The sequence below is a fragment of the Lissotriton helveticus genome, chromosome 4_1, assembly GCF_964261635.1.
Source record: "Lissotriton helveticus chromosome 4_1, aLisHel1.1, whole genome shotgun sequence".
Lineage (NCBI taxonomy): Eukaryota > Metazoa > Chordata > Amphibia > Caudata > Salamandridae > Lissotriton > Lissotriton helveticus.
Window position 1 is genome coordinate 1,878,053,355 of NC_136063.1, and position 27,097 is coordinate 1,878,080,451.

Sequence of the window (27,097 nt, forward strand, 5' to 3'; positions counted from 1 at the left end):
AAGTCAAAAGCTCAGGCCGAATATGATAGAGCGCGGGTTCGGTTACAGTCTTAGATTAGTCCAGCTGAAGGTTTACCTTCTCAAGTTTTGTGTCAAGACTCCTGTTCACGTTGGAGAGGATCGCACGGAGAACGCTGCTGACCGGTATGGCACAGGATGCTGTCTGGGCGTCGCTGAGGAGCTGGCTGGAGCCTCACGTTTGTGATCCTCCATAGTGACTGATGCTTACTGTGTGACTTGATGGGCTGGTGGCGGCTTGTGCTAATTTTTGGTGCCAGCTCCCAGGTTCCGGTTTGAATGGGCCCTTTCGCGGTCGCACAGAGACCAAAAGCCTGATTTAAGAGCACACTGATCAACACCATGGGTTCAGTACCTGAAGGGCAACCCTTGGGGTCAGGACCATGATGAAGATCGGTCCAGGAGATGTCGGGGAGCCTCTTATGTCCCTGAGGCTCGGATCAGGCCAGCAGACTAGCCCTTTTAGTCACTCAGGGGTCCTGGGTTCAAAATGTGTTGCAGATCAATTATAGTTAACTTCACACTCCTTCCATATAAACGTCATGTACACAGATATGAAGTTGGTGCCCATGTCTGACACCATGTCTTTGAAGAAATCCATACTGATAAAATTCCTCATTAGGGCCCTAGCCACTACAGGTGTAGTAATGGACCTCAGAGGGATGGCCTCCGGATACCTAGTGGCATGGTCCACCAAGACTAGGACAAACCTACCTAAGGCTATCTTGGGGAAAAGGGCCCCATAATATCAATTCCCACCCTCTCAAAGGGTGTGCCAACAACAGGTATGGGAGTCAGGTAAGGTATTAGCATTTCCCCAATCTTTCCACAAGCCTGGCAGATGCGACAAGTCATGCAAAAGGTAGCAGCGGCTGTCCTCACCTGGGGCCAATCAAAGTGGGTGACAAGCCTGTAAAAGTTCTTGTTCTGACCTAGATGTCCTGGCAGGGGTATCTCATGGGCTAGCCCCAGTAGGAGAGCCCTGTAAGATCGGGGAATGATCAACACATGAGTTGCCCCATGCTCAGGAGCCTTAAGTTCACTATACAGGAGGTCATTCTCCCAATTTATGAAGTGATCTCCAGAGGTGTCACCAGCTGCCTGGGTTTTCACTCTCCGATTCAAGTTTCAAGGGTTGGGCACTCATTATGCACCTTGCAGAACTCCTATCTGGTGGGCCTTCCTTCCACTTGCCATCTAACAAGTTCAGGCAGGATAGCAAGGGAGGCAATGTCCTCTGCAGTAGACTCTATAGCAGCCTCCTTCAGTGCCCCATCTACCTGTTCTGACAGCCATTCAGGGGTTGGCTTCCCACACCCCTAGCCCTTACCTTTTCTGGCAGCTGTCTGGGCCATTCTTCTAGGTTCTAGTCCTTCTTGGGGAGCCATGGATCTGGTGGTCGCACGGATGTACTAGGGCAACCCCAACATTTTCAATTGTGACCTGAGCTCCACCTCCCCACAGGCAGTGAGCTCCAAGTCCTTCTTAACAGACAGTCCATGGGCCTAGCAGGGCTCACAGCAACTTTCAGAAGACCGAAGACCCACCCACCCCCACTCACAGGGAACAAGAGCCATGGGGTTGTGGCTTTCCTGGTTGTCTGCTACCACAACCTGGTGAAATGTATTGGGTATCACCTGCTCTGAGGACACCAGATGATACTTGACAGTATTCATACTGGCTACTGTGTCCCTCAGAGCCTCCACCACCTGCCCATTGACGGTGACCCACTGCTTATACTTTGAAGTATTGGAAAACGTGGCCTGTAGGCACCATCTCTGTATCACCCAGGGACACTGGTAATCTCACTAGTTTCCTTCACACTAATTGGGGCCATCTCCTCCCCAATCGCTATGCTGGCTATCCCCTGGACTGCCCACCGCTGGAGGGTCGTCCCCTTTTTGAGCACATGGCATCTCCCTTCATGAATCCATACTCATAACACTCAGATTTAGGAACAAACTTTCCGGTTCTGTGATCTGTGAGGCCTTTCTTGTGGCAGCCAGATTGGGAATGGGACCCTTTCCCCTTTGAACTGTTTTGGGGGCCTTGAGAGAACGCCTTGGTTTTATTTTGATCTTCCTCTTCTTTCTTCTGGTGGGTACCCATACCACCCTTTTGGGAGCCCCCAGACACCTCCTTAGACACTCTGTTGCTGACCCAGATGTCTGCCTGCTCAGCAAACTTCCTGAGACCAGGAAGCCTGCTATCCACTAGATGCTGGAGCAGTTCTGGAGAAGAAATATTTAACATGTGCTCCCTCAACATTAGGTTTTACAGACCAGTAAAATAATCCACTTTGCTGCCTCTCGCCCAGTCCTGCAATGCCTTGCTGGCATAATATAAGAAATCCACCCAGTACTGATTTGGTAGCTTGTGGCTGTCCGTAAACCTCTGGTGGTACTTCTCATGTGTCAGTCCAACTTAGCAACAAGGATTTCCTTCATTATCTGATCCTATGCCTCTAGTTTCAGGAGTGTATCCCCCACCTAGGCCATCGGTTTCCACAGGCAATGCTCCCCCCCCCCTCAGTATTCCTCTAGGACCTAATGTACCACCAGTGCAACTTCATAAGCAGCAAACCACTTGTCTATATCATCTCTCACCACATAGTTAGGCACCAGCTCCTGGGGTATGTGGACCCTCGTCTCACCAGCAGACAGAGTTGCTATGCTGCCACCATCACTGTTGGGTCCTGTAGGTGGCTTTGCCTTTAGCTCTAGCTCCCTCATGTTCTTCTCATGCACCAACTGTAGCTTTTTCTCAGCCAAGGATCTCTCAGCTACTGCCTTCTACTTTGCCAAGGCCCTCTCAGCCCTTTCCTTTGCCAAGGCCCTCTCAGCCCCAGGCTTTCCCTTGCCAGGGTGCTCTCAGGCTCAGCCTTCTTTCCCTCTGTGGCCAGTTTTTTTCCCTCCTTTTCCATCTTTAATTTTGCCAACTGTAACCTGATCTCCCTTTCTCCCCTCCTGTCCTCCAACTCCTCTGGGAAGAGGCCCCTGAAAGTCACACTGCTCCCTGCACAGGAGGGACATTTCAAGCCTGGGAGCAGGTTACCCCCCACCCCCATCAACAGGCTGCACTCCAAGTTCCTCCCGCAGGTCCGGCTCAAATCCTTCCTCTACATCCACTCCTCTACATCCACTCCCTCCTAATCATCTGTTTAGTTCAGTGATAGAATATCAATGTTACAAACATCGATGTTCTAAATATCGAAGTAAAAATATAAATACAAACATATCGGCTCCCTATATTCAAACGGGTAAGTACAAGAATATTGAATAAAAAATATCGAAGTAAAAAAGATAGATGTACAAAATATCGACTTAAAAATATATATATCATAAAATAAATATTTTAAATATTATTAATATTTTTAACAACATTAATTACATTTAATATACATTGTAACTAAATATAAAAAATAAACTTAATAAAAAAATATAATTTCACAAACATAAAAATTTATACAAATACACATATATACACCTAAATATAAAGTATTAACTAGTATCTTTATTTAATTTATACAATTTTAAATATATAAAAATTAAATATATACATATATCAATAATTTAAAATTAGGAAACATCACCCTTTTACAATGAATTCAAACATTTAACTAAAAAAATATGTAAACATACATTTTGCAATGCAATAAATACAACAGTAGGGAAAGTGCAGGATTGTAGAGAGGTGAAAATTACTATTCCCACTCCAGTAAGTGCAACAGTAGGGAAAGTGCAAGATAGCGGATGAGTGAAAATTACTATTCCCACTCAAGTGAGTACAACAGTAGCTAAAGAGCTGGATAGCGGATGAATAGAAATTACTATTCCCACTCCAGTGAGTGCAACAGTAGGGAAAGTACAGGATAGCGGATAAGTAAACAATACTATTCCCAGTCCAGTGAGAGCAACACTAGGGAAACTGCTCGATGATGGAGGGTTAAAAATGACTATACCACTACAGTGAATGCAACAGTTGGGAAAGTGCTGGATAGCAAAGGGGTAAATATGACTATTACCAATCCAGTGAGTGCAACAGTAGGGAAAGTGCTGGATAGCAAAGGGGTAAAAATTACTATTCCCACTCCAGTGAGTGCAACAGTAGGGAAAGTGCAGGATAGCGGATGAATACAAATTACTATTCCCACTCCAGTGACTGCAAGAGTAGGGAAAGTACAGGATAGCGGATAAGTAAAAATTACTATTCCCACTCCAGTGAGTGCAACAGTAGGGAAAGTTCTGAATAGAAAAGGGGTAAAAATTACTATCCCCACTCCAGGGATTGTAGCATTAAGAAAAGAGCTGGAAGGAGGAGGGTTAAACATTACTATTCCCACTCCAGTGATTGCAACAGTAGGGAAAGTGCTGGATAGCAAAGGGGTAAAAATTACTATTCCCACTCCAGTGAGTGCAACCGTAGGGAAAGAGCTGGATAGCAAATGAGTGAAAATTAGTATTCCCACACCAGTGAGTGCAACACTAGGGAATGTGCTGGATGGCAGAGGGTTAAAAATTACTATTCCCACTCCAGTAAGTGCAACAGTAGAGAAAGTGCTGGATAGCGTAGGTGTAAATATTACTATTCCCACTCCAGTGAGAGCAACAGTAGGGAAAGAGCTGGATAGCAGATGAGTAAACATTTCTATTCCCACTTCATTGTGTACAATAGTAGGGAAAGTGCTGGATGGCTGAGGGGTAAAAATTACTATTCCCACTCCAGTTAGTGCAACAGTAGGGAAAGTGCTGGATAGCGGCGGGGTAAACATTACTAGTCCCCCTCCAGTGAGTGAAACAGTAGAGAAAGTGCTGGATAGCGGAGGGGTAAAAATTACTATTTCCACTGCAGTGAGTGCAACAGTAGGGAAAGTGCTGGATAGCAGAGGGGTAAAAAAGTATAATAACATTTAAATATTAAAAAAAATTAAATAATATAAAAAATAAATAAACAATCTTTTAAAAATAGCAGATTAAATATATTAAACATTAACATTAAATACATTATTTACATATATCAAAAAGGTAGAGCTATTATCTAAAATAAATACCTTTATAAACAATATGTATTTAAATTAAGTAAATATTAACGAACATTTATTTTTAAAACTATAATATATTTATTTAATTTCCTATCTTAAGACACCACACCAATAAAAAAAATCAACATTTTCATTACAATTTATTTCTGTAATTAACATAATTATGAATCATTTCACAATGTATTATTAATAAAAATAATTAATAAACAATGATTTAATAAGCATTGTTTAACACTATAATATTAACAACACACACCTAAAACACAATTAACATAACTAATTGGCAATTAATGAATTACTGTTAAACCTGGCATCATTGGCTTGAGTCTTCCTTCCATTTTTGATGGATTGCCTCCTCTGTTTTGATGTTTTTGCTGCTTATATGCTTTGGGCACTGTGCCACTGCTATTCAGTGCCACAGTGCAAGTGCTCCCTATGGTAAACTCATATACTAATTGGTGATTCCATGATTGGGTTATTTGATTTACTTGTCAGACCCTAGTACAGTGCACCGTGCGTGCCCAGGGTTTGTAAATCAGATGCTGCTGGTGGGCTTGCAGCACTGGTTGTGCCACCCACAGAAGCAGCTTGTAAAGTGTGTAACATCTGATTTGACGTCTGTGTACTGGCAGACCGCCTTGACTGATGAGGCTAAGGAGAGGTCAGCATTCTCCACACCAGATGGGCACTACCAATTCCGGGTTATGCCCTTTGGGATGAAGAATACTTCTGCCACCTTTCAGAGGTTGGTCAACCAGGTGTTGGCTGGACTGGAGGATTTCAGGGCCGCCTATCTGGATGACATTGCAGTGTTCAGCGCCAGTTAGGAAACAAATTTGCACCGTCTCTGGGAAGTGTTGATGGCGCTGCGCAAGGCAGGCCTCATGATCAAGGTGAGCCAGTGCCAGATCGGGCAGGGTTCCATGGTGTACTTGGGTCACCAGGTAGGGAGCGGCAAGGTGGCACCCCTGCAACCCAAGATTGATACCATCCTGGCAAGGGAACCCCCAAAAACTCAGACACAGGTGAGAGCCTTTTTAGAACTCATGGGGTACTACAGGAGGTTTGTCAAGGGGTATGGCAACATTGCTGCATCCTTGACTGAGCTGACTTCCAGGAAGCAGCCCAAGAGAGTAAACTGGACTGACACCTGTCAGAAGACTTTTGACGCCCTGAAGACTGCTATGTGCACAGCACCTGTGCTTCAGGTGCCCAACTTCTCAAAGGAATTCATTGTTCAGACAGACACTTCAGAGCATGGTGTGGGGGCTGTTATATCACAGATCAATGAAGAGGGCCTAGGTCAACCTGTAGCCTTCATCAGTAGGAGGTTACTTCCAGAGGAAGAGAGGTGGAGTGCAATTGACCGTGAGGCTTTTGCTGTGGTCTGGGCACTGAAGAAGTTGACACCATACTTTTTTAGGACTCACTTCCTGGTTCAGACCGACCACAGGCCCCTCAGATGGCTAATGCAGATGAGGGGTGAGAACCCAAAGTTGTTGAGGTGGTCTATTTCCCTACAGGGTATGGACTTTACGGTGGAACACTGCCCTGGTACAGAACACGCCAGCGCTGATGGTCTGTCCAGATTTTTCCACCTTAGTGAAGAGAACTCCCAAGGGTAAAGGTAGTTCTCCCCACATTTCAGCTGGAGGGGACACGTGTTAGACCTGGCATCATTGGCGTGAGTCTCCCTTCCATTTTTGATGGATTGCTTCCTTTGTTTTGATATGTTTTTGCCGGTTATATGCTTTAGGCACTGGGCAACTGCTATTCAGTGCCACAGTGCAAGTGCTCCCTATGGTAAACTGATGTACTAATTGGTTATTTCATGATTGGGTTATTTGATTTACTTGTCAGACCCTAGTACAGTGCACCATGTGTGCCCAGGGCTTGTATCAGATGCTACTGGTGGGCTTGCAGCACTGGTTGTGCCACCCACAGAAGCAGCTTGTAAAGTGTGTCTCAGGCCTGCCATTGCAAGGCCTCTGTGCAGTCTAGTACTGCCATGTCGACTTGGCAAGTGCACCCACATGCCAGTCCCTAAAACCTTCGCTTTGCTTCATATTAGACACCCCTATGGTAGGCCCAAGGGCAGGGTGCATTGTAAGTATAAGGTAGGACATGCTCTGATGTGTGTAGCATGTCATAATAGTGAATTACAGCCATGTTTGTTTTTCCCTATTGCAAGGCTACCTGTTCTCCATAGGCTAGAATGGGCAGTTAGATTATTACACTTTTATAATCCTAACTGACTCAGGGAACATGGCAGAAATTCGAATTTAGTATGATGAAATACATCTTTTAGAAAAGTTGGTTTTAATATTCTGCATTTGAAAATACCACTTTTAGAAAGTAGGGATTTTCTTGCCTAACTGTCCAGGCCTGCCTCTGCTAGGTTGTATATTCCTTGTCTGGGGTTGTGAGTGACAGGGCTGGGGGATTCCAAGAGACAGGCTGGGGCAGCCCAATGGTGAATAGAGAGATCTGCATCTAGATGGGAGGGAGGAGTTGCACCTGGGACCTGAATAGGGCTGGACCTTCCCTCTACAATGCTGGCTCCACCTCCTGTGGCTTGTCTGATGTCTCTGCCCTGCACCGTGAAAGGGGCGAAGGAATCTTGTCAACAAAGTGCTCCAGAGCTGTGCCTTCCCTCCCCTGTGCTGGCTACACCTCCTGTGGGGCGGCTGATGTCTCTGCCCTGCACAGTGAAAGGAAGGAGAGAGTCATGTAAAAAAAAGTGCTCAGGAACTGGTTTGGACTAGGCAGAGGCATCTCTGCCTTCAGAGAACAAAGGATTTTGGGTTATAAATATTGGGACCCTGTTCGCAAGAAATTAGATCACTTCTGGAACAAGAAACCTTTTGCCAAGTAGAAGCACCAAGGAAGCTGCAGGAGTTTGACTGCCCCTCTGCCAGTGTGCTGTTTGCTGGGTTGGCCTGCAGTGGTTGCTTCTTTGTCAAGGAAAGGAGAAGGATCTTTTTAAGGACTTTCATCATTTACAGAATATTCTCCAAGGGATTGAACTGTGCTTGCCTCCTGCTGAAGTATCAGGGACATAAGACTTCATCTCCAGCTCCCCCTGTGAAATTCCTTGCTGGGAATTCTATCTACAGACATTTGCGTGTCGCTGGGAGCTGTAAGTGTGATGCATCGAGAAGAAGCGCGTCCCCGCTGCAGCTGAAATCGTTGCATCGCCAGAGAAGCGAGACTTTGCCGCATCTCCCTGGAAGCGTGAGTTCATCGAAGCTGCCTGCTTTCGCATCACGGGAGAAGCGTGACACCATCGAGAGAGTCGTCATCGCATCACCGGAGAAGCGTGTCGCAGGGCCTGTTGCAGCTCCAAAGTACAGAGTCGTCGCAAGGCTGCCATGGCGCCTACGCATCATCATCGCAGCGTCATCGCATCAAGGGCGACATCTTCTCGCATCGCAACCGGATCGTCGCATTGCATCAAGGCGCCATCTTGCGCACCGCAACTGGCCCGCAGGCCGAGAATCTATGCATCACCTCCGCACCGGTAAGTATCACGACGCATCCCCTACTCTGCGCAAGCATTGATGCACGATGCATCATTTCGCCTGGATCACGGAACCGACGCATCTCCCCTTTGATGAGCCTTTTGTTCACTTTGCATTACGCATCCAGGTACTTTGTTGAGAACTTTGTCGCATTTATCATCAACTTCAACTAAGTAACTTTTATCATCTTTAAAGCAATCTTAAGTGTAGTTTTGTGGATTTTTGTCGTTTGTGGTCTTGTGTTTAAGTCTATATGAAGAATACTTATTTTTATAAAACCTGTGTTGAATCCATCTGTAGTGTTTTCACTGTATTACTGTGTATATTCACAAATGCTTAACACACTGCCTCTGAGATAAGCCTGTCTGCTCGTGCCAAGCTACCAAGGGGGTAAGCAAGGGTTATTAAGGAGTGTAATCCCCTTATCCTGACTTAGAAGTAAGGGTCCCTATTTGGAAAAAGGTGTATACCATTGCCAACTATCCTGGCCAAGCAGGACTACGGTTGGATGGCAGCTATGGCGCTTCCCGCTAGCGCGTAGTTGCGGTGATGCTCCTCCCCCTCATTCAGATGGCGTCTGAGCCCCAGGTGTGTGGAAACGCTGAGCCAGGGCACTGCTGGAAGCTTCTCTTTCATTCCTGATTTTTGATTTACAGCACGGTTACTTTGCTGCCTTTTCTGCTTCCATTTCGTTTGGCTCCCTTTTTTCCTCCCGGTGACCTGCTTGGTGGCGTGGTGTGTGCGGACTCTGCTTTGCTGGCCTGGGGGCCTGGAGCCTTTGCCTCTACAGGATTGAAATTGACTGGACCGGGCTCCTTTGCGGGACGCTATGAAGGATTATTTCAAGAAAATACAAGACTCGAGACATTAATATGTGAGTACACACTGGCTGCCGGCAATTGGTGATGATTTTACTTAGGAAGGGGAGTGGGGTGAGAGCTAAACATTTTGATATATTGCTCTTTAATTTGTGAATACCTTGTAAAGGACAAGGACTTGTAAAGGGTAACATTTCTTGGGTCATATAGCAGAATCTTGGAGAAGGGAAAGGAAAAAAAGAGGAAAGGGAGAAGAAGGTGCTGCTCATTAAAAGTAACTTTGAAACAACTTTTAAGTGCGCTAAAAGACTGCATTAGAAGTGATTGGAAGAGCTAGATATGGAAACAGCACAAGTTGGTGGTCGCAGCGGCGAAAGCGGATGCCATAATCGCTGCAAAAAATAAAGTGCGCACTACGAAAGAAAAACTGAATCAGTCTAAAGGGAGCAATAAACTACAGCATGCAGAGTCTTCTTTTAGCTCACAACGCTCTGGGATTGAGAATTCACCTTTAAAAACAACAAGAATGATGGTATCTGCAGAAGCCTCTTTTAGAGACCAGAATCTTCAGTCAGGGATTTCTGATGCCTGGCTGGGTCAGGAGGTGAAAAATGCCAAAGAATTTCCTCTTCTAACGAAAAAGACGGCACCTCTCACTATTCCTACTAGTAATTTGAGAAATGATGCTTCTCTTCAAGACACTGTGCAGGAGACTGTGGGGGGTACAATGCCAGGACCCTCAATGGAGGCTAGCCCCTCGCCTCAAGGATCGGTTTCTCTGCCATTGATTCAAGTGCAGGACTCAGCTCTGGATGTCCTGATCCCGACACTTTATAATGGAGCAACGATGGCAGTGGCTGTTCCAACCTCTTTCCCTCTATCTCCCCCTTCTCCTTGTCAAACTGCTTCAAATACTGTTCAAATTCAACCAAATGGCACTATATCGGTTCAGGCCCTGGCCCGGGCTCATGATCAGCTAGACAAGTTAGATCAGCAGCCTTCGACAGAACAATTAATGCTCTCAACTGGTCCAGGGTCTCAAATTCCTCTGGAAAACAGTGTGAATTCATTTATTGTTGAGACCAACTTAGAGGAAAGTGGCCTCCAAACAGAATTCAAAGCACCGGTCTTTATAATCCAGGAAGAGAAGGAAATCTCATGCCAGATGGATATTAATATAATGCTAAATATGATCCTGGAGGAGATCAGAGACATGAAGAAAATGCAGCTGAAGTATCAGGGACATAAGACTTCATCTCCAGCTCCCCCTGTGAAATTCCTTGCTGGGAATTCTATCTACAGACATTTGCGTGTCGCTGGGAGCTGTAAGTGTGATGCATCGAGAAGAAGCGCGTCCCCGCTGCAGCTGAAATCGTTGCATCGCCAGAGAAGCGAGACTTTGCCGCATCTCCCTGGAAGCGTGAGTTCATCGAAGCTGCCTGCTTTCGCATCACGGGAGAAGCGTGACACCATCGAGAGAGTCGTCATCGCATCACCGGAGAAGCGTGTCGCAGGGCCTGTTGCAGCTCCAAAGTACAGAGTCGTCGCAAGGCTGCCATGGCGCCTACGCATCATCATCGCAGCGTCATTGCATCAAGGGCGACATCTTCTCGCATCGCAACCGGATCGTCGCATTGCATCAAGGCGCCATCTTGCGCACCGCAACTGGCCCGCAGGCCGAGAATCTATGCATCACCTCCGCACCGGTAAGTATCACGACGCATCCCCTACTCTGCGCAAGCATTGATGCACGATGCATCATTTCGCCTGGATCACGGAACCGACGCATCTCCCCTTTGATGAGCCTTTTGTTCACTTTGCATTACGCATCCAGGTACTTTGTTGAGAACTTTGTCGCATTTATCATCAACTTCAACTAAGTAACTTTTATCATCTTTAAAGCAATCTTAAGTGTAGTTTTGTGGATTTTTGTCGTTTGTGGTCTTGTGTTTAAGTCTATATGAAGAATACTTATTTTTATAAAACCTGTGTTGAATCCATCTGTAGTGTTTTCACTGTATTACTGTGTATATTCACAAATGCTTAACACACTGCCTCTGAGATAAGCCTGTCTGCTCGTGCCAAGCTACCAAGGGGGTAAGCAAGGGTTATTAAGGAGTGTAATCCCCTTATCCTGACTTAGAAGTAAGGGTCCCTATTTGGAAAAAGGTGTATACCATTGCCAACTATCCTGGCCAAGCAGGACTACGGTTGGATGGCAGCTATGGCGCTTCCCGCTAGCGCGTAGTTGCGGTGATGCTCCTCCCCCTCATTCAGATGGCGTCTGAGCCCCAGGTGTGTGGAAACGCTGAGCCAGGGCACTGCTGGAAGCTTCTCTTTCATTCCTGATTTTTGATTTACAGCACGGTTACTTTGCTGCCTTTTCTGCTTCCATTTCGTTTGGCTCCCTTTTTTCCTCCCGGTGACCTGCTTGGTGGCGTGGTGTGTGCGGACTCTGCTTTGCTGGCCTGGGGGCCTGGAGCCTTTGCCTCTACAGGATTGAAATTGACTGGACCGGGCTCCTTTGCGGGACGCTATGAAGGATTATTTCAAGAAAATACAAGACTCGAGACATTAATATGTGAGTACACACTGGCTGCCGGCAATTGGTGATGATTTTACTTAGGAAGGGGAGTGGGGTGAGAGCTAAACATTTTGATATATTGCTCTTTAATTTGTGAATACCTTGTAAAGGACAAGGACTTGTAAAGGGTAACATTTCTTGGGTCATATAGCAGAATCTTGGAGAAGGGAAAGGAAAAAAAGAGGAAAGGGAGAAGAAGGTGCTGCTCATTAAAAGTAACTTTGAAACAACTTTTAAGTGCGCTAAAAGACTGCATTAGAAGTGATTGGAAGAGCTAGATATGGAAACAGCACAAGTTGGTGGTCGCAGCGGCGAAAGCGGATGCCATAATCGCTGCAAAAAATAAAGTGCGCACTACGAAAGAAAAACTGAATCAGTCTAAAGGGAGCAATAAACTACAGCATGCAGAGTCTTCTTTTAGCTCACAACGCTCTGGGATTGAGAATTCACCTTTAAAAACAACAAGAATGATGGTATCTGCAGAAGCCTCTTTTAGAGACCAGAATCTTCAGTCAGGGATTTCTGATGCCTGGCTGGGTCAGGAGGTGAAAAATGCCAAAGAATTTCCTCTTCTAACGAAAAAGACGGCACCTCTCACTATTCCTACTAGTAATTTGAGAAATGATGCTTCTCTTCAAGACACTGTGCAGGAGACTGTGGGGGGTACAATGCCAGGACCCTCAATGGAGGCTAGCCCCTCGCCTCAAGGATCGGTTTCTCTGCCATTGATTCAAGTGCAGGACTCAGCTCTGGATGTCCTGATCCCGACACTTTATAATGGAGCAACGATGGCAGTGGCTGTTCCAACCTCTTTCCCTCTATCTCCCCCTTCTCCTTGTCAAACTGCTTCAAATACTGTTCAAATTCAACCAAATGGCACTATATCGGTTCAGGCCCTGGCCCGGGCTCATGATCAGCTAGACAAGTTAGATCAGCAGCCTTCGACAGAACAATTAATGCTCTCAACTGGTCCAGGGTCTCAAATTCCTCTGGAAAACAGTGTGAATTCATTTATTGTTGAGACCAACTTAGAGGAAAGTGGCCTCCAAACAGAATTCAAAGCACCGGTCTTTATAATCCAGGAAGAGAAGGAAATCTCATGCCAGATGGATATTAATATAATGCTAAATATGATCCTGGAGGAGATCAGAGACATGAAGAAAATGCAGCTACAAGAGATTCAGCAACATTTTGAAAAGATAGAGGAGGCAGTTTTGAGCCTGCCGGGTCATCTTCTTGAGGCTGAGTCAAGGATTTCCACCTTGGAGGACCAAATGATCGGTGTTCTTCAACAAGTTGAATCAGTGACACGGAAAAAATCAATCATGGAGACTAAGATTGAGGAACTTGAGAATTTTTCCTGTCGTTCGAACCTGAGGATAGTTGGTGTTCCCGAACGGCTTGAAGGGGGTGACACTCTTTAGTGGGTGGAAACATCCATAAAAAAGGCTGTGCTACCGGACTTTGTGGGAGACTTGGCTTTAACCAGGGCTCATCGGGTCCCCGGTCATCTTCCTCTAAACGATACATTTCCCCGCACGATTCTTGCCAATCTTGCAGATTATCGGGGTAAGGAAAAAGCCCTGTCTTCATCAATAAAGGTGAGGCAATTTGAAATTGAAAATGGCGGAAGGTGTAGATTTTTTTCTGATATGTCAGTAACGGCCCCTAAACGACAGAAAGAGTTTGTTAAGCTACTATATTTGTTTAAGGTTCAAGGGGCACAAGCTTCAATTTCACAACAATCCAAACTCAAAGTTCTTGTCCATGGAAAGTTTCATTTATTCACCCGTCTAGAAGATGCACAGGAGTTGCTCAAGACAATTTACTCTGGAAATTAATGGACTAGTTAATCTTTTCATTTCTTCTTATTTTTTTTTGCTTGCTCTCTGGGGTTTTGTTTTGTTGAGGGGGAGGGAGATCATTTTGAGGTGGAATATCTGGGCACCCGTATGTGCTAAGGGGGGGTGGAGAATATGGAAAGCTGGAATACCCACATTTCCTTGGGGGTAGAGGGTTTTCTATTGAGGGAGGGTTAGGGTGGTTTGGGTTGTCTGGAAAATTGAGCAGGTGCTTTAGGGAATTTGTGAAATGGTGGAGGAATCTATTGAAAATAGAATTGCAGTATGTGGAGCTTCTTGATTTTTTTCTTTGTATTTCACAAATGAGTTCATTCAGTAATTGCAAAATTCTTTCTGTGAATGTAAATGGTATTTTGAATAGACGTAAATACGAGGGATTGATTAGATGGTTCGTTACTTTAAAACCCCAAATTCATTTTCTACAGGAAACTCATCTGAAATCTTGTCGTGTATTTCTATAGGTTCTGATTCGATCCCCCTATTCCTGACCCTATTCTGGTTAAACTTACTAGCTAGTTAACTAACAGTCAGCCCATGAGGCAAGAAATCCCCCATGATGCAGATACCGTTATCTGACGCAGTCACACTACGGCACAGGAACGTGTTATCTGATTAGGTCATAACGCTTGAGATCTAATTAGACAAGCGACATTCCTCCAGCCCCTGATAAGGCATACGACGTTCTCATAACAAATCAAACCTATGACAACCTGGATAATCCGTGCGGCCATTGTTTTGATTTCACAGAGAACTTTAGTAAAGAATGTGCTAACGAGCAAGTCGTATGACATCTTTATTGACGTACCTATGTCCATCCTTACGTCAATCTCGGCACCTTTAAGGTATAAATATTGCCGACCTTGCCCTATGCAAACACACGCGTGGTGACAAGACGGAGCAGCCATACTTGCCGAAGCCGAGAGCAGAAGCAGACCCCGCAGGCAGCAGCCCCGCCTTCCTGACGCGCTGAGAGACGCGCTGCTATCTCAAGCCGAGAGACCCAGCACCGGCGCTTCTGGGCAGCCCTCGCAGGCAGCCTGGAATATCGAGAGCAGAGAAAGAGATACCATTCCTCATTCATCCTAAATTCCAGGTACAGAACTGAATAACCCCTCCTAGAGAATTCTTTAGTTATTCACTTGGCAAAAACAAACTTAAACTAAACTGTAACTTTCTATTCCCGCCCACGCATTAGACTTAGGTCAGGTACACGGGGTAGGCGTATTTAGAAACACCAGTTGAGTACGTTTAGTCAAATGTATATGTGTATGTAAATATATTTTAATCATTTTAAACATCATATGGCTCAGAAACCATATCAATGTTTTTACAGTATTATTTTATACTATTGCTTCTAATGTATGCACTTTACTTAACTATAAGTATTGCAATAATATCGATCCATTTCTCTTGTACGAGAAAAGAGACTGATCAATAAATAACATCTTTTATTGAACACGCCCGTCTCTTCCTTTTCTCTACATTCTGATGAGACTAAGAATGCACGTACTGACTGAGTAAAATAATTGCCTTGTGCTCACACGACTCTCGAGATTGACTCTTGATTAGGGGAGAGCAAAGTTGTCATGTTCTATGGTTGTCAGAAACTAAATCCCTTCTTGTCTAATCAGGGGAGTTAATCCTTCCTTGAACATTCGAGAAAGTTTCTAGCTAACTCTGAGCTTAGCTGGCAAACCCAAAAATTAAGTCTAGTATCGACAGTAGTAGACCTAGTTAACGTCTGGCCTAGGCCTTTACTGCTGTAGGCACTATTCCAATGCGCAGAGCCTATTGGGAAAATAGGAGCTACACTACATGGCGCCCAACGCGTTTGGAAAGGGCGATAAAACTAACGTAAGACATTTAGAGTAACTCAGTCGTGCTTTCTCACTCAGACCCCTTTTCCCAAATACTCCAAAGACGTCTGGAGTGGGTGAAAGGTTATTATATCCTCCAAAACCTCGCAGGAGGGAACTCCTATGTATGGTTCTTGGTCTAGTCAACGTTGAAGGATAAAACAGTTCCAAAATATTGTGCACCTAATCTCTGTTTCCATAAAGAAACCTGATCTGCAAACAAAAATAATACCATCCTGTCAGTAAAATGGGAGACAGCGATGGAGAAAGAGAGGCAATTAGATTAGCTACTGAAATAGCAGATGCTGATGCTACCATGCAAGCAGCAGACGCGGATATAATACTTATTCCGGTCATTAAAAGGAGATCTATAACCTTAAAACTTATAGAAAATGGACTGACACCTAGAGGTGGCACAGTCATATTCGTAATTGAGGCACACGAATATCGGCAGACAGAGGTATACTATACATGGATACATTTTCCAGCAGCAAATGCTGTAACAAAGTACTTCCACTATTACAAAGTAGAGGAACCTCCTGAAACGTACACTCCTTTCGAGGAGGTGGAAGTACCACTCAAATTCCAAGAGCATTTGCTCTTATTTGATGGCGCCCTAATACATAACAATCACATTACAAGGCTCGGTCCTTTAGGAAGACCAGGAGCAACGTGGCCGGTCCTAGCCGGATACACACCACATCCAGACATCGAAAGAATGCCTGCAGCAGAGCTATTAATACAGCTAAAACAACTACTAAAAATTCATAGACAATTAGTTCAGTATGTAATGCGGACTTCAACAATTCAGCCAGCGATTAAAATTCCACAGCTGACCCCTCACCAGGGGAACACAAATAAAATCACACCACAGAACATCCAATCCTGCCTAGGTAAAGTTCCAGCTAAACGGGAACAAATACCATTCTGGTTGGCACAGAAAATTACCCAAATAGAGGCGGTGTTTCCTGACACCACCCCATTAGAAAAACACAGGATTCTGACTATATGTCTCCCAATGGGAATCGCACCACACATTGAGGACTGTGACACTTGGGGTACAGTCTTTGCTTCCATCTATACAAAAACGCACGGTGTTCCATCCATTTCGGTGATACCAGATGTGCTAAAACAAATTCAAGATGAATACGGTCCAGAACCTGCTTTAACTCTTGGTATGAAATTACTGAAAGACTTCAAGCAGGTCTCGGCTATATTACTAGCCAACATAAAGGGTGAAGCAGCAAACGTGGCGATCCGCCAGAGGTTAAAAGAGACAGATATAGCAGACCAACCAGCTGAAATTGCCAGAATCATAGAAAAATCCTATGAAGAACTAGGCAGAGATAGTCTAGGTGGAATACCAGTAAAACCGCAACTGACTACAAGTCCAGAAAAAATATTTTTTAATAATAATTCACCAAAAAAGAACTGGGATGGAAATAAACAATCCAATCCTAAAGAAAAGAAATTCCAGTCCAGAGGAAGGTCTCCTAGGCGAAGAGAGAAATCTCCGAACCCGAGACAAAGGTCACCTCAGAGTGAACCCTCTGGGAATAGATATAACCTTAGAAATAGGGATAATATTAAAAAACCTGATAGATATCAAGACATTGATACACGTCCCTCTCAATCTTTTCAGAATTCCTCGCAGAAATCGGAAAGAAGAGGACGATCAGAAGAGCACGCCAAGTCCAAAGACAAGGAACCTGCTCAACTGAAAAAGAAATCACAATTTCCAAAAAAGAAGGTAGCCAGTATCAAGGTAGTTAACAATGCCGAGAATACTGAGGACACAACTGAAAAACGGAGAATGGGCTCAGACAATGCTAGACAGCGCAGCAGAGGTGAGCATAGCTCGCAAAGTCCTTATGAATCATCTGGAGACAGTGGACACGAATGAATACCTTCAAGTGGAAACTGCAGATACCAGAGTTAGCAAGCCCCACAAAATATACGAGATAACATTACGTATAGAGGGAGATAAGACTAGGAAAATAAGGGGACTATTTTGGGATAACCTATCCAAGGGCTATGACATCCTTCTAGCTGAAAAAGACTGGCCACCAGAGTTTGTCAGGGAGTGCCCTCATGGCGAAGAAGTAATTATGCCTGCCTTCTCGAATCAAATACCGATTCATAAAAAATATACACTTGCTAGAAAGTGGGCAGTGGCCTTAGCACCTGCTTTATATAAAAATCATGTAGGATGGGATGAGGATTCTCCTCCTCACAAAGTCCAGTTAAAATCACAACCTACTGCACAAAGGCAGTACCCAATTAAGCAAGAAGCTAAAAAACAAGTAAATGAAATACTAGATCAGCTAGAATACCAAGGGGTGATTGAAACTTGCACCTCACAAATGAACAATCCTTTATTTCCGGTCTCCAAACCAGACAATTCGTACCGTCTAGTTTTGGATTACCGACACCTTAACACATGTTGCAAAACTTTTGCAGTGCAAAACTCACACAGTGCTGCACTAATGAATAACATAGTGCGCAAAAAATACAAAACAACCTTGGACATCTCCAACGGATTCTTTTGTCAAAACATAGCACCAGAGAGCAGATATTTAACTGCATTCTCAGTAAATGGCACTCAAAAACAATTCTGTCGGTTAGCCCAGGGGTACAAGAACAGCCCGGGGGTATTCTCAGCGAGAGTAACAGAATTACTACAACTATATGATGATGAAGCATTATCTTATGTCGATGACATTTACTTAACAGATGATGACTTGGAAACTCACTTGAAAAGAGTGAACACCATAATACTTGGTTTCGCTGCAGAGGGTTACAAATTCAACTTCAAAAAGTCCAGAATTGCCCATCTGACGGTCCTATTCTTAGGATATGAGTTATCAAGTGAAGGCAAAAGCCTGGCAGACAATTTCCTAGAGAAATGTGCCGTAATCCAAGCTCCTAAAACACTAAAAAACCTACAGTCAATTCTAGGCTTCCTAAATTTCGGAAGAACATATATTGCAAATTACGCAGAAAGGGTCAAACCCCTTTATGATCTAATTAAACCAGACTTTAAAAGATCCAGTTGGACTCAAGCACACACAGAAATTTTGAGATCCTTACAAACAGACATGCTAATTAAAACAAAATTAGAAACCCGTGATAATACACGCAACCTTGTGATCCGAGTCATCCCAGGGAGATACGGATTCACATACCTAACCTCTAATGAGGGAGATAAGGTACCAATTGCATTCAAATCACATTTGTACACAAAAGCTGAACAGAGATTCAACAACAAAGGAAAAATTGTTCAAGCAGTTCAAACCGCAATAGCTAGAGAAAAAGACATAGCTGACGGTAGACATATCACAGTCAGAACAGCAGAATCAGCTTTTGAGGCATTAACAACACCGTGTAATTTACCAACAACAACATTGGATCCAGAATGGTTACAATGGGTAAATTCAATCACAACGGACAAAGTATATTACTTCTTTGATCCAGAACTAGAAGAATTAAAAAATCTAAAATATGAAAAAACGTATCCTCTGCCAATCGACATTCTGCCTCTACGACATTACGCCTGTGTAATCTATACAGACGGACATGCTCAACCCTCCGTTTGGGGAGAACATGCATACAATCCCACATGTGAGATTACAAAAGAAGTGTGGCACGGAGGTAAACTAAGACCTCTATTAACAAAATCACACTCAGTAGAAACTAATTCAGAACTACAAACTGAAATATTAGCTTTGAAAATGGCGCTAGATAATGCGGATCGCGAATTCCCGACGCTTATAGTGTCAGATTCATATTTCTGCGTCAAAGCATATAACAAGGATTTGCAGACCTGGATTCAGAACGATTACAAAGATGACACGGATGCACCAATAAAGCAGAGACTGCTCTGGGAACAGGTAGCTCTTTTGAAAAAAGAACTACCAAAGACTCACGTGACACACTCACTGAGTCACCAGCGTGATGGCGTTCACGTTGTAGGGAATTCATTGGCTGAAACAGCCGCAGCGGCAGCCAGTAAACCGGCTCCCGTAGATCGAAAAAAGCGTACATTAAAATACATTGACGGCGAAACATTGCTGGCAGTAAAAACGTCATCAAAAGGCGACTGCTCGGCGTTACCGATCAACTATCCACTCAATTACACATACATCATAGATGCAAACTCCATTCCTTTTGCTCGAATCCCTGGAGTGGGGGATAGAGTGATTCCAAACATGGACAGGAGAAACTTGTTAATCGCAGACGCACACATGGGCGAGGGTCTCAGACACCTTAAATTAAAGGATTCTCTGGAAGAATTACAATCACGGTACTGGTGGCCAGGTATGAGCCTGCACTACACCATGTTTGTAAAAAACTGCCCAAACTGCAACAGAGATCGCAGTGGGGAGAGAAGCAGTTTAATACCTCGTCGTATCAAGGCAGATAACATCACCACTAAAAAGAATGGCTTGCGATTAACATATACAGGCTAGTTCCCACTTATAATGTAGATCCACAGCACTCGGCTGACGTCCAGACTGTTATACAAGATTTGCGAGTCTAAATGGCATATACGCTAAGAGCATGCTACGTTCGACCATTTTTTTCTTTTTCTCAGGCAATCCAGCCTGGGGGGGGGAAAGAATGGCCAAATGAGCACAGCCCAGCGGGAATCTTCTCACTTCCTTCCTGAGGGTATGGGATGGTGTAAAGAAAAAACCAAGACAGAAAGCAATCTATAATAGAAAGGATATTAGGTTCGGGAGCTGGGTGGGTCAAACATCTAATAAGTGTCCAACGTAGTCTTAATAACTTGCCAAGAAATTCTCTGAAGGGATTCAGTCCGTACGAATTATTATTCGGAACTAGGATGTTGATCTCTGACCTTGATAGTCAGACTTCAGTGGTAACAGAAAAAAGCTTTGATGTCAAAGACCGTTTGGCTATTTTGCAGGACTTAAACAAAACAAGAAAAGACCTGAGCAACATACAGTTGAAAGAACAGCCAACGACCACTGAAGAATCACCACCTGTCCCAGCAAGACCTGTCTGGATTCCAAAAGTCGGGGATCTAGTCAGGGAGAAGATCGCGGTAAAGAAGGAATTTGGGCCTTCTTACAGAAAAGCAGTTCCTGTATTGTCTGTCAACGGGACAAGATCAGTTGTACTACCGCCACTTGCTGGAAAAAAGGAGAACCGAGTTGTATCCATCGACCTGGTAAAACCACAACATGTGGCCGATAACAAACAGTAGGCCAAGTGGACTCCCAATAAGTAGCAGAACACCAAGGTTTGCTACCAGTACAGAGGTCCTATCAAAGAGGCTCATCACATTCGAAACGCCTACGGAAGAACAACAAGGACTATGCAACAATGCAATAGAACTTAGACCTCTGAAAACCCAAATAAAGACATTTAGCAGAGACACACCAATCTATACAGAAGTACCAAGTGAAAATGCAAGAAACAAAAATCCTGAACCAATTGGAACAATTGACAGAACTGCATCCGGTTACTTCATCAACTTTGATGATTCGTCTGAAGGCTTCAGCGAACAAAAGACACAGCCATCATCAAAATCCTTTAAAGACAAAGCGAAGGAACTTTTGAAACAACTGAAAGAAACATATCTAGTTTCTCCATGGATTGAATTTTGGGTGGGTTTTGGTGCATTTATCCTCATACTTTGGCTCATCATGGTATTTACCTTGGGACGCTTCATTGAGGGAAAATATGCTAAAATGGACACAGCAAGTCAGAACATCAACTTGGTCCTCAAACCACACACATCTTCACACGTCGAGAAAAGAGAACTTTCTTCAGAACTTTCTTCAGCCAACTTCACAGCAATTCCAATATCTGGTGGGGTAGCCTGGGACAACACTGACTATGAAATTTATGGTCCGGTCGAGATCCTGAAATATCCACACCAAATCAAGATCTCCTTGAGTGACTTTGCAAAACCAAACTCATTTGCTGATGATTGGGACTTTGAAAGTATAAACAATATGATGTCTGACTTAGTAATGTCTGCTAAATTTACAAAACATGATTATTTGCAGGGTTCTACAAATTATGACAGCATGTACTGCTATAACCATTATGGTAACCATTTCTTGCATAAATCTGCACAACCTAGAAATGTTTTAAATTTTAATCAATGGGAACATTGTGCTACACCTCCAAAAGGGAGCTCTAGAACCGTGTATGGCAAATATTCATATTTTTCAGGTTTTAACATAACTAATGCTGAAACATTTTATTACAAATTGTCAAACAAGACAGGGATGAAAACCATGATAACCAACACAAAATTGATATATTCAGATTCTTTCTTTGAAAAAATGAATACTTTTGGATTTGATTATTGGGACAAACATGTTGATTTGAAAAGTGTTTGGGGCACAAAAGAATGGCAAGTACAGGGTTTAGAAGCTTTGTTTAGAGCCTGCATGATCCCAGAACAAATGATATTTTTAAATGACACCGTTCAACAAACCACCTGTCTTGGCTTAGCCAAAATCAAAGATTTAAATAACCTGTCTATTCCAAAGCCAACAATGTTTAGCAATAACTCTGAAACAGATGAAGAAATAGACATAAACCATATACTTAACCAAAACAGAACACATCCTGATTGGAAACAATGGTTGATCTGGCCCACAGATACAAATAACTGTCAAGATAGATTCCTGAATAAAACACAGGGTTTCAAAATGACCAGGCCAGACCCTAGATATCCCCAAAGACATCACCCAGGGATAATAACAACCTACAGTGTGGGCAAATTATGCCTTCAATGGCTACAAACTTCCACACTGCCTGAAATTAAGCAACACCTAACTTTACTTACTGATGGTGCTGACTTGCGTGATTTCATAATGGGACCACGCAAACAGCGTCAAAAGCGTTTCATAGCAGCCTCTGTATATGCAGCATACAATGAGGCCTGGAAGGTTACTCAAATTGAGACAGCAGAGAGAATACGGGAAATTGACCGTATTAATTTGGAAAAATCACTTTCTGTAGTGGACAATGGGTTAATGACTCTGTCCTCCAGAATTTTTTCATTGGACAGCATTGTGTCTTCAGCAATCGATATATTATCGCAAGACTTACTGTTATTACAACATGGTCAGTCACAATTGCGTTCTATTGTACAGCTTGGCTGGACGTTACAAAATCTGCGTTCAGGCTATGTGCCTTGGCGTTTAATCAACACAACGTCACTATTCCAAATCTTTAACCTTACTGATAGACAAATCGGTATGGCTCAGAAGGGTGCTGATTATACAATCTTGAGCATTGAAAAACTAGAAAGATTACCGTTGACAATGTCAGAACGACCTGTCAGTGAATGGATAATCCACGGAATCATAAATATTCCAATCTCAACCTTCAGGTTTCAATACTGCCAAAAATATATACAGGCTGGCATGTACGAGAAATTGGGAAAGGGGTACCTTAAAACAACATGGAACCTGCCCTATTCACATGCATGTGTCAGTAACAAAGGACAGAAAGTGTTTCTTAGTGGCAACAATTGTGCTATGTCACTAAGCGGCACGCTTCTGTGTAACGGTATTAGTTTGCACGGAGCCTGTGAAGGGAATTCATACAACCTTTCATGTCACCAGCAAGGCGCACCTGCAACTGAAATAGAACCATTCTTTCAAAGACTCTATAATGGGAGTTACATTCTTATTGTAGACCGCAGATGCTGTAGTCTTATGCCCGGGACTCCTTATCTCGTCACTACGACGGCGAAGGTCAAGTGCTGTGGACGTTCTTTGTTTCCCAGCTCCTTTCCAGACAGGGAGGCAAGGGCATGGCCCAGTTTGAAAATTACTTCTATTCGAATAGACACTTTAAGCAGAATGAAAACAATGCTTCTTCAGACGCCTACAAGGCTCACGTCATCTAAAGAAACGTATGATCTACAAGTCGCAAGGACGACTGCAGAGATACATACATTATTATCAACTAATTCCCCCGTACATTTCGCGGAAATCCTGAGCGAAATCTTAAATATTTCTGATACCACAGGGGTCTCAAAGGTATTTAAGACAGTATTTTCGATGGCATTAACACCATTCAAAGCCATACTGGGTATTTTTCCAGACTTCGTCCATTCGATTTTTGGCGGACTTCCCCTGATCCTAGGACTAATTGCAGGAATCCTATTCCTAGTCCTTATTTTTCGTTATGGCAACCCATGTCACAGATCAAACTCTCGCGACAATGGAAGATACGATCCTAGCCATTGGATACCGGGACCGGATATCAAAAATCCTGGGACTATCCCGGCTTAGAGACCTAGACATGACTTGGTTTCTATCATTTCGACCAATGTGGCAAAGGTGTGTTTTACCTGTACTAAGGTGTCTGCTATGCGGAGAAGAATGCGTGTTAGACACCTGTCTGACGCTACAATCGGATGCGCCGGTGGATGCAGATACACTGTTGGTTCCTACCAAGGTTCACGCACTGTGCTGCCCTCAAAGGCTGCCAATTCTGATGACGGCATTCCTGGAATCTTCACCACTGCGATTGAAGAGTAGTGAAGTTCAAGATGAAAGCAGCATCGAACAGGTACGACCTTCTGTCAGCAATGCAAATCAGAATGTCAATGGAGACAATCATGCGCATGAATGCATGGTTACCCCTATTTCCGACTTAGAGGAACTTTCCCATGAAGCTGTTGACAGTTTTTTCGAAAGCCTGAATGATATGATGTTCTCTCCGGAACAGAAATAGAGACTTTTGAGTAAACTCGCACACGGCGTTCCCTGAATTCGGCCTTCAACTTTAAAAATAAAGTCACATGAACAATTACAATCCAGTTCACGGACAGCAACTTTTTTCAGCAAGCCCCTAAAATATTTTTCTATATATTTTTTCCCGGGACACTGATTTTCTGCTTAAAGTAAGAGACTATTCCTAGAGAACTAAGATTTCTATTTTAGATACTTTATAGACTTTATAGACTTTAGCTGCCCGCTGGTATGTTCGCAATAGATTTTATGTGATGAAATGGTTTCGACTTTTTTTCTGTATAGCCATATTAAGAGCCATTTCATGTGTATTTCTCATATACCAACAATCATTAATGCATAACAATGCGTGTTCACTTTTGCATCTAATTCATAGCTTAAGTGCATACAATATATATGACTGCAATTTTTCAGTATATTTGAAAATTTCGAAATGCATTTATGTATTTTGGGGTGATAAGGTATACACTATACTCTATAGTATGTTGTACTATGTTATACTATGCATAGATTAGTAGATATGACCATAGTTAGCGTGGAGTGGGTGTCGTGTATTTCTATAGGTTCTGATTCGATCCCCCTATTCCTGACCCTATTCTGGTTAAACTTACTAGCTAGTTAACTAACAGTCAGCCCATGAGGCAAGAAATCCCCCATGATGCAGATACCGTTATCTGACGCAGTCACACTACGGCACAGGAACGTGTTATCTGATTAGGTCATAACGCTTGAGATCTAATTAGACAAGCGACATTCCTCCAGCCCCTGATAAGGCATACGACGTTCTCATAACAAATCAAACCTATGACAACCTGGATAATCCGTGCGGCCATTGTTTTGATTTCACAGAGAACTTTAGTAAAGAATGTGCTAACGAGCAAGTCGTATGACATCTTTATTGACGTACCTATGTCCATCCTTACGTCAATCTCGGCACCTTTAAGGTATAAATATTGCCGACCTTGCCCTATGCAAACACACGCGTGGTGACAAGACGGAGCAGCCATACTTGCCGAAGCCGAGAGCAGAAGCAGACCCCGCAGGCAGCAGCCCCGCCTTCCTGACGCGCTGAGAGACGCGCTGCTATCTCAAGCCGAGAGACCCAGCACCGGCGCTTCTGGGCAGCCCTCGCAGGCAGCCTGGAATATCGAGAGCAGAGAAAGAGATACCATTCCTCATTCATCCTAAATTCCAGGTACAGAACTGAATAACCCCTCCTAGAGAATTCTTTAGTTATTCACTTGGCAAAAACAAACTTAAACTAAACTGTAACTTTCTATTCCCGCCCACGCATTAGACTTAGGTCAGGTACACGGGGTAGGCGTATTTAGAAACACCAGTTGAGTACGTTTAGTCAAATGTATATGTGTATGTAAATATATTTTAATCATTTTAAACATCATATGGCTCAGAAACCATATCAATGTTTTTACAGTATTATTTTATACTATTGCTTCTAATGTATGCACTTTACTTAACTATAAGTATTGCAATAATATCGATCCATTTCTCTTGTACGAGAAAAGAGACTGATCAATAAATAACATCTTTTATTGAACACGCCCGTCTCTTCCTTTTCTCTACATTCTGATGAGACTAAGAATGCACGTACTGACTGAGTAAAATAATTGCCTTGTGCTCACACGACTCTCGAGATTGACTCTTGATTAGGGGAGAGCAAAGTTGTCATGTTCTATGGTTGTCAGAAACTAAATCCCTTCTTGTCTAATCAGGGGAGTTAATCCTTCCTTGAACATTCGAGAAAGTTTCTAGCGAACTCTGAGCTTAGCTGGCAAACCCAAAAATTAAGTCTAGTATCGACAGTAGTAGACCTAGTTAACGTCTGGCCTAGGCCTTTACTGCTGTAGGCACTATTCCAATGCGCAGAGCCTATTGGGAAAATAGGAGCTACACTACAATCTAATACTTCAAAATGCTATATCCCAGGAATGTTTTCAAGGTTTTTTTTTGCTTTGGCTCTGGTCGCAATGCGAGGGGTGGCAATTTATTTTTCTCGTGAATTTGATTGGGTATATCTTCAGGAACAAAGAGATCCTCAAGGGAGGTGGATATCGGTACAAGTGTCATTAAATAGCCAGATTTTAAATATTGTTAATTATTATGGGCCAATATTTGATGATGAATCAGCATTACATTCACTTTATAAACTGTTGATAGGGGTCACAGGTCAAATTGTTCTGGGGGTGATTTTAATTATATTCAGGATTTGAAGATGGATACCTCCAACAGAGGGAAATTGAAACCTAAAACAAAGAAGCTCTTTGATGCTTTGATAGAGGATCTCCAGCTAGTTGATGCATGGCGACTTTTTAAATCGAACTGATCGTAAATATACTTGCTTTTCATGCCAACATCAAACTGCATCTCCCATAGATTTTCTATTACTTTCACGCTCCCTGAGCTACAGAGATGCAGACATTGGCGCTAATGCTTTTTCTGATCAATCTTATGTGCAAGTATGTATAGAACTGGGTCTTGCTAAGAGGTGTAGGACTAAGTGGCAGATGGATCGCCTCCTTTTGCAAGATCCAGTATGGATCAATGAATTTAGAGACTGGATAAAAGAGTATTTTTCCATTAATGAAGGGACAGCCGATATGTTCTCTGTTTGGGGGGGTTTAAGACG

At 43.4% G+C, this 27,097-nt stretch overlaps 1 protein-coding gene across 4 annotated transcripts in view; it reads right to left on the reverse strand.

Annotated features, from left to right (window-relative positions):
* Window positions 1–27,097, reverse strand: part of IL13RA2 (interleukin 13 receptor subunit alpha 2) — a 774,005-nt gene that overhangs the window by 706,830 nt on the left and 40,078 nt on the right. The gene's annotated exons all lie outside the window — the stretch shown is intronic.